We start from the raw sequence: 17,594 nt of genomic DNA, 5'->3' as shown, positions 1-17,594 counted from the left end.
ATCTAGAGGGCCTCGTCCAGTCCTACGGGGGGCTGCACAGATAGTACTCATAAGTGGATACTAGATGTAAGGCAAAGGATAACCAAACTACAACCTACAGCTCCAGAGAAGCTAGCTAACAAGGAGAACCCTAAGAGGGACACATAGATAGCCCAGTGAAGGAGAAATAGATAAGACCTACATGAGCAAACTGGGAGTGAGGGGGTGGGGTAATGGAGGGCAAAGAATAGGAGATGAGAACATAAGGAAATGGGAGGTTCAAGCTGGAACAGGGACAGAGTGGGAGAGCAAGGAAAGAGATACCATGATAAATGAAGACATTATGGGAATAGGAAGAGGTAGGGTGCTGGGGAAGTTCCCAGGAATCCACAAGGATGACCCCACCTTGGACTAATGACAAAGGTCAAGAGGATGTCTGGACTGTTCTACTCCGGTGACAGGATTAGTGAATACCCTAACTGTCATCATAGGGCCTTCATCCAGTTACTGATGGAAACAAATGCAGAGATTCACGGCCAGGCACCAGGCTGAGTTCCAGGAATCCAACTGATGACAGAGAGGAGGGATTCTGTGGGCAGGGGATGTCGAGATCATGATGGGAAAATGTGCAGAGTCGACAAGCCACCAGCCATACTAGGGAATCTCCTCAGGATCTTGCCCAATGTCTTCTGCATATGGGTGTGGCAGGAGATAAGGCAGACAAGGAAGTATTGAGATTAGCATAAGAAAGAAGCCAGTTGGCAAAAAGACCAGAAAACTCCCTAAGTAAAGGACTTGTAAGGGATATAACATGTATGAGAAAGCCTGGACTTCCTGAATTCAGCAGGCACTAAGTACATGATCCCAAACAAGTGCCACTTCTGACCTTCCCCAGCTCTCTAGCCCACTTGTACTCTAAATGCCATCATGGTGAGTTGGTTTAAGGTTGCAGGAATAGACTCACTTTCTCCATACCAATTTCAATAAAAAGGCAGAAAAACAAGGTCTCAGCACTCAGTCAAGTTTTACTGAAGTACACACACACACACACACACACACACACACACACACACCCTGCAAAGGCACCCAAAGAGACAACTTCCCCAGTATATGGAGATCCAGAGCTGGATTTCACATTTATCTGCCAGATTTAAATTTACATGTTTGGGAGGAGGAAGACTTCCCTTCCTCCCTCAGAATTGCTAATCTGGGCTATTGTGAGAATTGGATAATCCAGAGAAGTTGATTGCTTCCTGCCCTGGAATCACCTCCCTCATTGGGATATTTTTAAATCCCACTGAACAGTTAACCTCTCTTGGTAAAAACACCACCCAGACTTTGTCTTGGGAGGAGAAGAATCGGCAGTTTGACCATCTTAAATGTTTGAGTGAGAGCACATTAATGTGCCCAGAGGCCCTTTTACCCTGCCTGTATGCTGCCACATCCAGCCTGGCTCCAGGAGAGACCTGACTTGGGTGTGCAGGGAAGAAAAGACAAACACAAATACACCCAAAAGAGCTGGGGTCAGGTGGAATGGGTTATCTGATGGAAAAACCATGGTACCCCAGAAGCTCAGCATGTTTATTATATACAGTTAGATAGGGAGGCAGGATTGTTGCATATGGCTAAGTCAAGGAGGCAGGGTATGGTATAGAACTCAATCAAGGAGACAGGTTTAACTCATTTCAATAGGAGCTGTCTCTGTGGGGGGGGCTGTTTTCAGGCCATGAGTATTCTGAGGGAGAAAGCCATGGTGAACATTTCCTACACACACTAACAACATCCTCACATGGCCCACAGGAAAATTTGCCTCCCTCTGAGCCTCATCCCTCCTTGGGGGAGTGGTGTTAGTCAGGGTCCTCTAGAGGAACAGAAATTATAGAATATGTATATGGAATTTATTAAAATGGTTTATGGCTATGGTCCAGCTAGTCCAACAGTGTTTGTCTGCTAACAGAAGGTCCAAGAATCCAGTAGCTGTTCAGCCCATGAGGATGTCTCAGCTGGTCTTCCAAGAAGTAGGCTCTATGCCAGTGAAGGAATGGACTTGCTACTGAAAGCAAGCAGGCAAGGAGCGCAAGCTTCCTTCTTCCTTGTCCTTTATACAGGCTGCCAGCAGGAGGTGGGGCCCAGATTAAAGGTGGATCTTCCTACCTCAAAACATCCGAATTAAAGGTGTGTCTCCCCACCTCAAAATAACCTCATGAAAAGTGGGTCTTCCCACTTCAAATGATTTAATTAAGAAAAATCCCTCACAGGTATACCCAGCTGCTTAGGTTTTAGTAAATTCCAGATGTAGTCAAGTTGACAACCAAGAATAATCACAGCAGGGGGGATTTAAAAGTTTCCCATCAGAGAAACCCTGTCTCGAAAAACCAAAAAAAAAAAAAAAAAAAAAAAAGTTTCCCATGAATCTGAGGCTAGGTCCTTGACATGGCCAACAACATGCACTCACTCAGAACTTCACATACTCTGGGATTCCTCCTCTCCCCACAGTCTGCATTCAAGGGGTCTGTCTGACTCCCTAGTCCCTCACTCTGGGAAGGACTCGATTAGTAAATTGTGTTTTTATCACTATTCATGTCCCTGGTCCAATTCTTTATTTCAGAACTCAAGAACCTGAAAATTCCAGAGGATGTCCTCTGAACTCAAATTCACACATATAACATGGGGGCCTACATTACGGCACCTGGCTTCCATCAGTGTAAGTGATCAAAGAGAGAGCATCCAAGTTGGACCAAGTTGGAAGCCACAGTCTTATGCTGAGGGATGAAATGTGAACTTACAATGTTGTGAATCCTGGCCAAGATCCTCAGCATACCAAAACAAAACTACCATCTTTGTAATCAAATATCTGAGTGACAGCCCACACTTTTGACAGCCACACTCAGAAGGAGTGAGTGACATATGGACATAAATATGGGGCAGCAGGGATCATTGAGAAGTCATCTTCAAGGCTATATATAACTCACAAGTGCAGAGAAAGAATCTGTGTTCAGGCTGGCAAGATCTGCATGTGTGAGGAGTAGTGCGTCCATTTTCACCTTCAGGACATTCCTAATGAATACTCATTAGTACTGCGACCATTGTCATTTATATGCTTTTGTTGATGACCTGTGTCATGCTGACATCCACTCACAAGATACTGCTTAATTCCTCAGCCTGCTCTGTGAACAAGATAAAATACACCTGCCTACGCTTTCCAAAGAGTGATTCAATTATCTTTCATAATTGGATTTTTGTTCACTATTTGACCCAAGATGAAGCTGTGGCTCGGTTTTCAAGATGTATAAAAATAGCCATGATGGAATGTTGTTTGGCTAATTGTCATAGTCTCTGACAAAGATCTCCATTCTGTGAGGTGTGGAAATTATCCTAAAGCCTTAAACTTTGTGCATTCACTACCCACCAGGCCCATAGTTCTGTCACAGTGAACTATAACAAAGGAACGCCTCTCCTGTAATTGTTCCTCATCACTGAAGTGCCAATGAATAATTTTAAGTCACCCTGTGACACTCACTTGACACCGATGATGGCATCTCGTGGTTTTTCTCGGTTTTGGTCTACCATTATGGTCAAAGATAACTTGGGCTGACTTTCTTCTCCAATACGAGAAATAAGGGGGAACGAGCATGGTAACACACATTTATAATCCCAGCATTTAGGAGGTAGAGGAAGGAGGATTAAAAATCCAAGGTCATCCTCAATTTTGTTGCCAAAATGTCTTCCAAACATTTATGTTGATGCCTATAGATTTGTGCTGCTCTGAGCCTCAGTCAGAAAAGCTGACCTTGGCAGTGGCCTGCAGTTAATGCAGAGATCTATAGCTTGTCAGAGTGCTAAAAATAAGTTACTGTGAGTGCCCAGCCCTAAATGGGACATTTATATCAACCCCAAATCCCCGAGACTCCGAGAACATTGTAGAAAAGGGGACAGAGGATGGATAGGAGCACTGATCCTGAGTTTCATCTCCAGAACCCATGGTGGAAGGAGAGAACAGATTTCCAGAAGTTGTCCTTTTTGAACATGAAAAGGCCTAGAGAACACTTAAGTGCTTCTTACTCCTCAAAACAAGCTAATCTGAAAGAACATAACAGAAAACTGCAACCACGTGAAATTAAGGAATACACAACTCTATGGTGACAGGAGTGGTGGGAGGCTGAGGGGACAGCTCATGAGAGTGCCACATAGAATGCATGAGATCAGTGGTCACCAGATTATGGGAGAAAGAGGAATGAACAGGTAGAGCATACAAGGATTTTTAGGAGAGTGAAACTACTGTGTGTGGTTATGGTGATGAGTATGGGCCTTTATATATTTGTTAAAACTCTGAATGTACAATGCTGTCTTAGGGTTTCTATTATTCTGAAGGGACGCCATGACCACAGCAACTCTTAAAAAGGAAAACATTTAATTGGGGTGGCATCTTACAGTTCAGAGGTTCATCATGACGGAGAACATGGCAGCAGGCAGGCAGACATGGTGCTAGAGAAGGAGCTGAGGGTTTTACATCTTGACATGCAGGCAACAGGAAGTGGTCTGAGATACGGGGCATGACTTGATTATATATGAGACCTCAAAATCCACCTCCACAATGACACACTTCCTCCAACAGGGCCATACCTACCCCAACAAAGCCACACCTCCTAATAGTGGGGCCCATTTTCTTTCAGACCACCACAAATACCAAGAGGAATTTACTTAATGAAAATCATGAAGTTTGGAGATAATGATATTTTAATTTTGATTCATCTATGGTAATAATTACACCTATTTGGAGAGTCTGTGTTGTGTGGGTGACAAGGAATATTGGATGATGTACCCCTAATAGCCATCTATTGCCCCCTCTGTATGTGACCTAACATCTTTGTGGCCACTGAGCAAATCCTTTGGACTGTTTAAAAAAGAACTCTGGTTTCCAACAACCAAAAGGCTAAAAATGTCAACAGATAGCATTGGAGGCCCATAGCAGAGATTTCTCCACTTTGCTTTAAATGACCTACTTGATACCTTTTTTAAAATAATTTTATTTATTCATATTTTATGTATGAGTGCTCTGCATGTATGCCTGTGTGCTGGAAGAGGGCATCAAATCTTATTATAGATGGTTGTGAGCCACCATGTGGTTGCTGGGAATTGAACTCAGGACCTCTGGAAGAACAGCCAGTGTTCTTAACCACTGAGCCATCTCTCCAGCCCTACTTGATATCTTTTTAAAGTGCCTTAAATTATGACTTTGTCTTGTTGCTATAAAAACTTAATCACTGTTACCACATTTGGAACCTGGAATTTAGGATCACCTGAAGTTGTGTTCTCAGGTCCTGGTTACTCATTTAGTTCTAGAATAAACTCTCTATTACCCCCCTTTTAGGTGAAAGCTATTTCTTTCATCAACAAAACTCAGTTGATAAAAGTGCTTGCCTAGCGTGCATGAAGCCCTGGGTTCTACTACCAGTACCAACATAAACTGCCTATGGTGGTGCATGCCTAAAAGCCCAGCAGGGGGATCTGAAGTGCAAGGTCATTCTCGATTCCATAGCAAGCCTGAGACCAACCTAGTCTACATAAGACCTTGTGTCAAAGAGAGGAGGAGGGGCAGGGATGGAGGAACAATCCTGACATATTGTGTTCTTTAATCAATTAATAATCCAAGCTCTCCCCCGCCCTCCAAAGTCATTGTGCTTCTGAAGTCAGGAAAGGAGGCTGTAGTAATTAGTCACCGGGCTCTGTTAAGAGCTCAGAACCACTGCTAATTCCCCACTAAGGAGACATTTTAAAGAGTGATGGGCCTCACTTTGAATTTCTATTCCCCGGCTCCCTCACCTGCCCGTCTCATGCTCAGTTGCCCATTTTTTACCTTCTTCATCTTGAGCCTTCCAAAGTGCTGTGGGGCACCGCAGGCTTTTATTTATTACCTCCTGTCAAGCAAACAGCAGGCCTCCAGACCAAAGAGTGCTGCCTTCCATTCTTCCCAGCCACCAGCACGCACTCTAAATGAACACGTTAGGCTTAATGTTACCGACCGAATATCCATTGTCTGGATCTGTCCCCAGGTGAGCCCCGCTTCCAAGAACAGCTTTCTAAAGTGAGTGGATACCTTTGTTTTGCCATAGGCTCAATGCTGCTCTTGTGAAATGCCCATCACTTCCCCAAATAATTAGAAAGGGATATGTTACCACATGTAGGGTCATATGTCATCTCCATGCACAGCCCTGCCTCTTATGCTCATTTTTAGTTTTGTTCAATTTACCGGTGTTATTTTCCAAAATGTTTTTGAGGCATTGTCTCATATATCTCAGGCTGACCTTGAATTCTCTGATTTCTCCTGTAGCTAAAAATGACCTTGAATTTCTGATTCTCCAGTCTCTGCCTCCCTAGTGCTAGGATTACAGGTTTTTACAACCAGGCCTGGTTTGTGCCGTGTTGGAAATCAAACCACGGTCCTCAAGAGCCTTATTCCAGTTTTGTTTCTGTGGCTGTGACACATATTCACACACACACACACACACACACACACACACACACACACACACTTTAGGGGAGAAAAGAGTTTATTAGGCTCATTCCAATTCCAGGTCACAGCCTATGATTGCAGGGAAATCAAGGCAGGAACTTAAAACGTCACATCCACAGCCAAGAGCAGGGAGGGAGAAGGAGAGAGAGACAGAGACAGAGACAGAGAGAGGGACAGAGAGACAGAGAGAGACAGAGACAGAGAGAGACAGAGAGCACAGATCCTTCCTTGCTTGTTCTCACCTAGATTTTGAATTTCTTCCGGTCTTACATAGTTTAGGACTACTAGTACCCCCACACCTAGGGAATGGCGCTGCCCACAATGAACAATGAGCTAGGTCTTCCTAAACCAATTAACAATCAAGACAATCCCCCCACAGACATGCCCACAGCCAAACCTGATCTAGACCATTTCTTGATCAAGGCTCTCTTCCTAGGTGATTCTAGGTAGCAGCAAGTTGACAAAAACTAATCACAGCCTTGTGCTTGCTTTATTCTGAAAATTCCTCCCTTTATCCTTCTACAGTAGTATCAAGAACAATGCTCTTCATTGGTGGATTTTCCTGTGAGATAGGCAGCAGACAAAGTTTTGCAGGTTCTGCAATTGTACTGCTCCTAGGGATACTCAGTATCTTGCTGATGACTATGTGAATGGTTTCTACTATAAACTATATAATGGTTTATATTACTAGAAACTATATAGTGGTGTAATGGTTTATACTATAAACTATATAATGGTTTCTACTATAAACTATATAATGGTTTATATTATTAGAAACTATATGGTGGTATAATGGTTTATACTATAAACTTTATAGCTTCTTCATTGCAAAGATCCAGGAACAGTAACTGCTTTGCAGTCAATGTAAGTAGCAATCTTTGACGTTCAACAACATGATCTTCATGGCTAAATATGGCACCTCTGTGTTTCCCTCAGTCTGAAGTCTGTTAATTCCAGAAAGGAAGGAGTTTATAACAGATGCTGGTGAGGTCCCACCTGATGTCCTCTTGGCTCACCTGAGTTCACCTACAGCTAAGGTAAATAGTTATGACAAATTGACAGTGTTCCTCCCCCAAAGTTGATGCCAGTCATCCACTTGCCCAACCATGGACACAATCAAGTATGTGGGTACAGAAGGACCCAAGACTTCACTGTCATGGGGAGGTTTTTTGTGTGCTCTAGATAGCTTCTCAGAGCTACGCATGAGGATTGAGACCTAGCTGCTTATAGTACTCACCTGCTTGGTTATGTACGATTTATCACCTTTGGCTCCCTTTCCTGTCTCATGGTTTTCTACTTTCTTATCCATGCTTTGAGGTATTGCCTTACCCCAAACTACCTGTACCCCAGTCCTTGTTCCAGGTTCTATCATCAATGAAACACAAATGGGACAGACTTCCTTCAAATAAATAGCCTCAGTTGGGTCTAACTGAATATTTATTAAATGAATGAATGAATGAAGGATTCTAGCACAGGGTCAAAGGAGTTTTCTCCACATATGATCACATGACAGAAAGCTCAACTGTCTTCCACCCAAGCAAGGAAGCATGCTCCATTCCAAATATGAGTTAACACTGTTCCATAAGCTGACATGAATCATATAATCTTGAGTGGCTGTAAGCATTAGACCCTTGCATTTATGCTGTCAAATGTCTTCATCCACCCATGAAATTCTCTCCAATCTCCTAACAATACATACAAGTACCCCATGGCAGTCCCAATCAAAGCCTTGCAGCAATCTAATTTGGAACAATAGCTAGACCTGTAAGTACATCTGCTTCCTAACTAGAAATACTTACAGGACTCTGGGGACGGGGAATTTTAAATCCACTTCTTTGTTTCTTAAAATTATGTCTTTATCTTTGAGCCTCAACGGTGCTTTCTCCTTTCTCATTCAGGAGTAAGGCATGCTCAAGGAGTGTGAAATTGGCACAGTGCGCGCCGTCTCAATAGATAAACATGAAAAGCTTTTCACTGCATATCACTACTTTCATTCGATTAGTGAAATGTTAAAACACGGTGGCATGGTACAACCTAAGCTTTTAATTTCTGAAAAAATGTTAGCTAGTAAATAAGAAAGCCCGAAGCTCTTCCCTGTTTCCCAAAGACAGTGTTCTTAGCCAAACGAGGAAGCAGCCACATCTGTTTTCTGAAATTCACATTTCTACACCAAAGCCCCCTGCATCTCACAGTCAGATGAAGCTAACCAATGAAATCTTTACTTGCCTGAAATACAAGAGTTCTGGATTTGATGATTTTGCATGAGGAAGTCAATTCTGTTTTCACTCTCTTGTCTCCTGTAGAATACAATACTGCTTAATAGGCCTGTCTTCCTTCAGCTCTGATCAACTGTGAGTGCAGGTGTCTACGTTGTCCCCTCGAGTTTTTACGGGTATGTAAGTAAAGGTCATTTATATTGTGCCTGATGGGCTTCAAGCCCAGTTAGACACCACAGCAAGATCAGCCCCATGCAATGCACAGCTGCAATAGTTGTTGTGGTGGAGGATTAAAAACCATTAACTCACTTGGCAAGTTGACAGATTCTATTTGGTCCAGAAATGGTTAAGTTTGTTTTAGTTCCTGGTTTTGGTAACATCATGGCCATTTCTTCACGTTACTAACTTCTTGACTTTTGCTTTTTTGCTGGCTGGTTTTCTCTGATAAGGAGTAAAGTGGAATGCCATCAAGGAAGTAAATATGATTGGGCTGGGGGTGTAGCTCAAGGGTAGAGTGCTATGATGAGCATTTACGAGGCCCTAAGTCAATACCCAAGAATGCATGTATGTGTGTATGTATAAATTACAAATATATGATTACGGTATTACATTATTACATTGAAGAAAATAGGATCTTAGCAATGAGCCATCCATCTGTTGTATTTTGTCCACCACGACTATTGGCCACTTTAATGAACTGCAGGATGATTGTCTATGAATTAGAAATGTCAAAGTCTTTTCTTTTCATTAGTGATCATACTAGACTAACCTTTTGAGGCAATACACACACAGAGACATAGTCTGTATTCTTTGTCATTTGCTGTAAGCCAGTTCAGTGGCATTTTCTTATCAGACATTTCTCAGTGAAGACCTTTTCCAATATGCGCTTTCCAAAAAACCCTCTCTCTTTGACTTTACAAGAAATAAAACTACATGGCTAGCAAATTTAATCTTCTAATTTATAAAATATCCTTTATAAAAATAGTTCCTGAAGGAATGGAGAGATGCTCAGTGGTTAAGAGTTCTTGCTGCTCTTCTATAGGACCTGAGTTCAGGGTCCAGCATTCACATCATTTGACTAACTTCTGTAACTTCAGTTCTAGAGGATCTGATGTCCTCTTCTGGCCTCCATGGATACCTGAACACATGTGGTGCACACATACACACACAGAATAAACAAATAAATCTTTGAAAGCAATAGCTTCTGAAGTACAAGCATGTTTGCTTTCCTCTGTGGGAGATGATAAAAGCACACTGATGGCTGATACCCTTTTCTCTTATTGGACACAACTAATGTGTGTTTTATCATTCTCTATAGTCATGAATATGGAGAGAAATTACCACTTATATTCTTTATAATAAAAAAGATACAAAAGGATCCAGTGCAACAGCTATAGTAATATGGGAGACATTAGAGACAGCATCTAGGCCCAGGTACCCCTAACAAGCTAGGCTCAGCCACTGTTCTCAATAACCTAATTAAACAGACAAGTAATAATGAAAGGCAGGAAAATGAGATTTATTCAATATATCACATTGGGAAGAGGAACGAATAAAGAGATCCAGTATCTCCCTGCTACCTCCAAGCACATCTTCAGGATTCTAAATCCACTTGACCATGCTACCTGCACCACCTTTAGGGTCCTGGTATGAAGCCCAGATTTAAATATAAGATGTATACATAACTAAGCAATCCTGGTAAGGTGTGGTCTGGTCTGTTATGGGCTGGTCATTGTGATGGCCCTGGTCTGTCCTGCAAGGTGGTCTAACAAGTCAGAACTGTACGAAATCTCTTTCTGAGAGACAAGTTCCTTTGCTGGCTGTAACCAGCATGAGGTTCCTGAGGAATTTTCCATTTCTTAGAGCCTATTCTTTCAAGACTATGGTGGCCAAAGGGACACAAGTGTCACTTAGACTCTCTTCATTCCTGCCAGAATGGTTGCAATAGCTCTTGAGTCCACAGCAACGAGCCATGAGCTGGGCATCATGACTAAATCCTTGTAATCTGTAGGCCATGCCATGAGCTGGGCATCACGACTAAACCCTTGTAATCTGTAGGCCATGCCATGAGCTGGGCATCACGACTAAATCCTTGTAATCTGTAGGCCATGCCACTTGCCCTTCTCCACTGTCTGGATTGTGATGCCAGCTAATCTGTTCTACCCAGTATCTGCTTAATAAAAGATAGTAAAGACTAGTGGCAGTATATAGGTCCCAATATATCCATGATCTACCCGGCTGGCCAGGAGGACTCTTTACAGTACTTGAATTTGTTTTGATTTGTGTGAAAGTTTTTGTTTTTAATCTGTCTAACTTATAAGCCATCGTAACTCTGTTACCATAGCAACAAATAAAAATACTACGAACAACCTACAGTTTTTCAGCTCATTGTATTAGACCATGCTAACATGAATCAAAGCATATTTGAAAGTAAGTATATAAAGTATAAGCAAGTTGGTAAATGTATATAATTCTCACAGTAGGTTCTCATCCCAAATCCCAAGAAAGCTAGGTGAAACTAGAATGTGTACATGTAAAGACATCAAGCTTAAACTCAATGTGGTGATTGATGTGTAAATCTAATTGATCTTATCAATAAAAATCAGGAGTCAGATATCGGGGTAAAAACCTGAAAAATCAGAGAAGCAGGGGAGCAGCCACAGTCACTATCTCTTCCATTCCTCAGTCCAAGAGGGCTGAGATCCTGTCTCTGTCTGCCTTATCACTTCCTGTTTCTTCTCTGTACAGACCTTCAGATCTCTATGGTTAAGCAGCAGCTAGCTCTGCCCTTTGACTCCAAGCAAGCTTTATTTGTCAGAACACAAACAAAATATCACACAACAGGTGATAATGGTCTAGGTCACATAAGAGTACAGCTAAATAAAGGTCAAGACAAGGGTTAGTGTGAGGTTCTGCGTCAGTATGATCCCACAGTCACGGAGAGGGCTGGTGTGAAGAGTTTAGTATCAGGATAAAAACAAAGAGGATCAGATTAAGAGTTAGCATTAGAGTGAAAGTAAAAACCAGAGTCAGAGTCGAGGTGCATGTTAGTATAATGACCAGTGACAGGGTTAAGTTGAAGATCAAGAGCACTGTAGAGTCACAGTGAATGTCACGATGACTAATGTCAAGTCAAAGTCAAGGCTCAGACGAGTCTGAAGGCCATTTTCAGAGCCAGGAAGAGAGTTAGGATCAGAGTCTGGGGGGCGGTGAGGATTAGGTTCAGGATAAAGGATATTATTCAGAGGGAGAGAAGGAGGGAGAGAAGGAGGGAGGAAGAAGCAGGATGAAGGTCCATTTCAGTGTCCGTGTGAGGCAAGAGTTAACGTTTGACTTAGTTCACAGCCAGGGACATGATACAGATTATAGTAAAGGGAGGGCAAGGGTCAGCTTCAGGATAAGTTGTCAAAGATAGGATCAGAGCCGTGGTCACAGTATTGGTCAGGGGCAGAATAATGGTCAGGGCCAGGGGCAAATAACATGTGAGAAACAGCAAAACTTTCCAATCCTAGCCGGGTTAAGGGTTTGTATTGGTTACTGTCTGGTACTACGATAAAACACCACGACAAAGGCAACTTATAAAAGAAAGAGTTTATTTATGTAGTCTAATGATTCAGGAAGGATAAGCGTCCATCATGGCAGGGAAACGTGGCAGCAAGTGGCCAGCATGGCGGCCAGGAACAGGAAGGTAAGAGGCCACACCCTCAGCCCAAAGCAAAAAGTAAAAAGAACCAGCTGGAAGTGACTCAGAGCCTTTGAACTCTCAAAGCCCACCTACAGTGACACACTTTCTCCAACAAGACCACATCTGCCAAACCAGCACCACCCATGGGGACCGAGTGTTCAAACATGTGGGACTATCAGGGACATTCTCATTCAGACCCCTACAAGGGTCACAAGAAGGGTGAGTGTAAGCGTCAAGATCAGGGTGAGGTTAAGGCTCAGAAATTTGTCAAAATGAAAGTTCAAAGTTGTGGTTAATGCTGATCATGTTCAGGGTCAAGATCAAGGTGATAGTCAAGTTCAGTTTGAGAATCAAGGCCAAGGATCACACTCAGGGATGGGCTCATGGTCAAAATGAGTGTCAAGGTCATAGTGAAGGGAGGGTCAAGGGAAGGGTCAGTGTCAGGGGGCAGCTGTCAATGAGGTTTTTTTTTTTAAGATTTTATTTATTTATTTATTTATTTATTTATTTTAAAGATTTATTTATTATGTATACAGTGTTCTATCTGCACGTATGCCTGCAGACCAGAAGAGGGCACCAGATCTCATTACAGGTGGTTGTGAGCCACCATGTGGTTGCTGGGAATTGAACTCAGGACCTCTGGAAGAACAAGCAGTGCTCTTAACCGCTGAGCCATCCCTCGAGCCTATTTATTTTTTTAAAAAAAGAAAAACCAAAAAAAAAAATAAAAAATAAACTAAAAATAATACATTGATAGAAACATCAAAAAAAAGATTTTATTTATTTATTAGGTATACAGAAGAGGGTGCCAGATCTCATTACAGATGGTTGTGAGCCATTATGGGATTGCTGGGAATTGAACTTAGGACCTCTGGAAGAGCAGTCAGTGCTCTTAACCTCTAAGCCATCTCTCCAGCCCTGTCAATGAGTTTTGAGAGTTAAGTTCAGGGAAAAAATTAGGGTCAGATTCAGGATGGAGGTCAGCTCTGTCAGTAGGAGGGTCATAGTAAGGACCCTCCAGGTGATGGTCATGGGCAGAATTGGGGTCAGAGAGAGGACAGGGTAAGGTTCAGCTTTTCCTTGAGACAAAGTACCAGTTCGCTAGTCAGGGTCAGTTTCAGATTGAAGGCCAAGGCCAGTCAGCATCATGCTGGAGATCAGAGTGATATTCTGTCCATGTAATGTCCAGAGTCAAGTTCAAGGCTTAGAGTGAAGACTTTATCTGGATCAAGGTCAGCTTCAAAGCCACTGTCTTTTCAGAACACGAAGATAACCAAGGTCAGGTTCTAGTTATGTTCAGTGTCAGGCTGATCATGACACTGAATCTGACCTTTCACCCCAACTCTCACCTTAACTTGGACTTTCACCATTGGGCCTTAGTTCTGGGTTCACCCTCACTGTGAAAATGATCTGGATCTGAGTCTTCCTCCACCTCTTTTCTCGTGCTTATACTGCTGTGACTCAATCTCATCTTCTGTGACCCATGCCAATGTGGACTCTGACCCTAACCTTGAAAGTCAAGTTGGCCCTGACACTGAATCTGACCCTCATTATCACTCTTTTCTTGATTAATAATTAAACTAGTCCTCACTTCCTAGCTAGCTCCCTCTACTTGATGATGAATCTCAAGCTGACTGTCTCCATTCCCTGACCTCAAGTAAACATACAATATTTCCATTGATACTACCTGTAAACCCAACTCTGACTCCCAAGCTAACCAAGCCTAAATTAGACCCCAACACTCACTCTCACACAGCACTCTACTCTGTCCCTGATTCTGCACTCTGAATGGGATTCTCACTCTTACACTAATCCTGCTCATTGAAGTATACCTGAAGAAACATCTTCTGATCTAACTTTCATCCTGACGTGGGCCTTGATACTCCATCCTTATCCTGGTCCTTAATCTGACCTTTGCCTTAGGCATGCCATTGGCCACTAACCTCACTTTGTTCCTAGTCCGGACTTAGTGACTTTCACCATGGTCCCATGACTTTCACTATGATACTGACATTGATGGAGAGTCTGACTGTTACAGTTTTACTTCTGTTGCTGTGAATGAATATCCTGACAAAAAGTATCTTAGAGGAGGAAAGGGTTTATTTGGCTTACAATCCCAGTTGCAATCCATCATTTTGTGGAAGTCAAGCAGCTGGTCACATCCACAACCACAGTCAAGAGCAAACAGAATAAATGCATTCTTTTGCTACTTAGCTATCCCTTTCTACTCTTAACCAGTCCAAAGTCCCAACTGGTGATTGGTACATCTACAATGGGCTAGGTCTTACTAGACCAGTTAATGATCAAGCCCAGCCTTCACAGACATGCCTATGGATCAATATGATCTACACAGTTCTTCAACTGAGACTTAACCTCATGTGAACCTGACTCTGATCCTGATGTTCATCACAACAATGACACTACTCTAAACCTTTCTCTTAAGCTAACAATGACCTTGAAATTTACCTACCTTTGACAGTCACTTGACACTTTGACCATAATCTGAATCCTTTTTGACCTCAACATTGATGTAAACCTTGACCTAGACCATGATCCTTATTATGACTGTCAACTGGGGTGAGTAGAAATCTAAATATGAACATGATTTTTTCTACTTTCATTTCTTCTTCTTTGGGATGGGTTCTTCTAAGATGCTTAGGCATCTTGAACTTGAACTCTTATCCCCAAGTTTCTGCCTCCTGAGTAGCTGGTATTAGAGGTGCATGCCACTGAGCTCAGTTTTGAAACTGATTTTCAACCTCATTGTGACTGAAATGAGACACTCTCATGCTCATCCTGACTCTTCCCTATTCTTCACTATGACACTGAAACAAATTCACCAAGTCTGAATCTGATTTTTATTTATCTGATATTTACAATGACCCTGGTTGTTGGAAGATCCTGTACTTGACATTCAACCTGACCTTGACTCTGACCATCACCATGGATCTCAGCAATGATGGCTGACACGTCCCTTACACTACCTCACTCTGAACTAGACCTTCCTCTTACACTGACTCTGATTGTAACCCTCACTTACAAAGATCATACACTGACTCTTCATATTTAAACCAACCTGTACTCTCAATTTACCTCTGCCCTTCACCCAGAGTCCTCCATCAATGGTGACCTCACATTCTCACTCTGTCCTTTGTCATAACATTCAATCACTACCTAATATCGATACTAATAATCATTCATATCTTATTTGATCTTCTCTGAGTGACCCTCACAATGGCCCTGACTTCTCATCCTTGACACTGAACATAATATCCATACTTCACTCTGACTTTGACCTTAACCCCAACACTGCCAATCACTTGCCTCTTACCTTGATTTGCCCTTCCCTACTGTGATTCTTATTTTGATCCTGACTCAGTCCTGTCCTTGATCCTGACCCTTATTGTAATCCTAAGAGCACCTCTATTGGATACTGACCTTGACCTTAACCCTGACCTGAATCCTGGCTCTGACTCTGACCTGACCTTTACTTATGCTTAGCTTGAATCTAATATTTCCTTTCCTCATAAATTGACACTGACCCTGATCAGAGCCTGATACTGATGTGAAGCTCTCAGCATGACCCAAGACCCTATGTTGAGCACTGCCCTCACGACATTAAATCTGAACGTGGGATCTTTTGTAGACACACACTCTAGTTTCATCTAGTCTTCTTAGAATTCTTTATGGGAATGTTGAGCATATTATAAACTTGTTGTTCTAATTTGTGTTGATATGGTCTACTCCAAAGCAAGAAAGGCAATTGAGAAAAACGCCTGATTCTCATTGAGTTGCCTCAGATAAGGCCTTGGCTCAACTCCACTTATTCTAGTAGTCATTAAGAACAGTCTTCAGGGATTGACGTCGGAATCTGAGCTTGACTTCATCTTACTACTTGTCCCTTCACCTTCCTACAATTTTCAACTGTATTCATTTTGACTAGCAATAAGAAATCAAAAGCACATTTCAGATTCACAGACTTGGCTTAGATTACTTTGTCTTCCTCTACTTCATGGGAAGAAACCACAATTGACATGAATGTAAGTTTCTACATTTCGGAGTCCCTTTTCTCACATAAATTCTTCATGTATGAGTCTGGGCAAATGGAGAAGATACTGGAAAAAAATTCGTTCTAAGGCAAATCAGATGTCAGATTCCTTGGAGCTAGATCTAATGGCTATTGTAAGACAAAACAACAAAAACCAACAACAGAAAACTTCGTACTGCTTCTTAGGGTAAACTGAAATAAATGTAACCACAGCAGAGCACATCCGTTTAAAAAGTATTTTTCTTGGGAATATACTTTTTAATATACTCTGCTCAGAGGTTGAGAGCACTGGCTGCTGTTCTGGAAGACCCGGATTTGATTCCCAGCACCCAAATGGTGGCTGACAACTCTCTGTAACTCATCGCAGAGGATCGAACACGCTCCCCTCTGGCCTCCTCTGCACTGAACATGCAGAGACATAACGAAGGCAAGACACCTGCACACATAAAATGAAAATAAAGTTTTAAATCTAAAAAAATTAAGGTACATTCTTAGTAAACATAGACAGATATTACTGTTCATAAGCCATATTTTAACTGACTCTTATTTCTTCAAATATCATTGAATTCACAGACGATGAAAATATCTTTAGATGACAAACACATGTGTATTTGTTGTTAATGACTATGAAATAATGCTTAGTGAAAACGAGCTGACGTGTTTTTAAATCCTCTGTCCTCTAGGTGTCACTATGTCTACAGGAAGAGAAAGAAAAAAAGCAATTGCTCCTATTTGAGCTAATAATTAAAGCAAGAATTTATCATACTGGGCATAACAGAATTTCTATTTGATTTTCTATTGATTGTTTAAAGTTGTTGTAGTTTATTTGTGAGATAAAATTACTTTGACATACGTTGCTTTAATTTACTGATAATTAATTATCCTTTATAGCTAAAGTTAAAAACTTTAGGTTATCATCTAATCATTTGTTATGTATACACAAGATACCCAATTATGTATCTGGCCCCGCTGTTCTCACAACATCTGATCTAGATCAAAACCCTCACTTCCTAAGTCTCCTAACAGAAGACAACATTTATATAAATAAATTCTGACACTTTCTTACTGAGACAGCATGCAGGTCCTGCTGCCATGAGTTCTCCTTCAATGCAACTAGCAATAAGCCTAATATACCTACCTACTGGTGTGTTC

The sequence above is a fragment of the Peromyscus eremicus genome, chromosome 3, assembly GCF_949786415.1.
Source record: "Peromyscus eremicus chromosome 3, PerEre_H2_v1, whole genome shotgun sequence".
Lineage (NCBI taxonomy): Eukaryota > Metazoa > Chordata > Mammalia > Rodentia > Cricetidae > Peromyscus > Peromyscus eremicus.
This window is presented reverse-complemented; position numbering follows the sequence as displayed.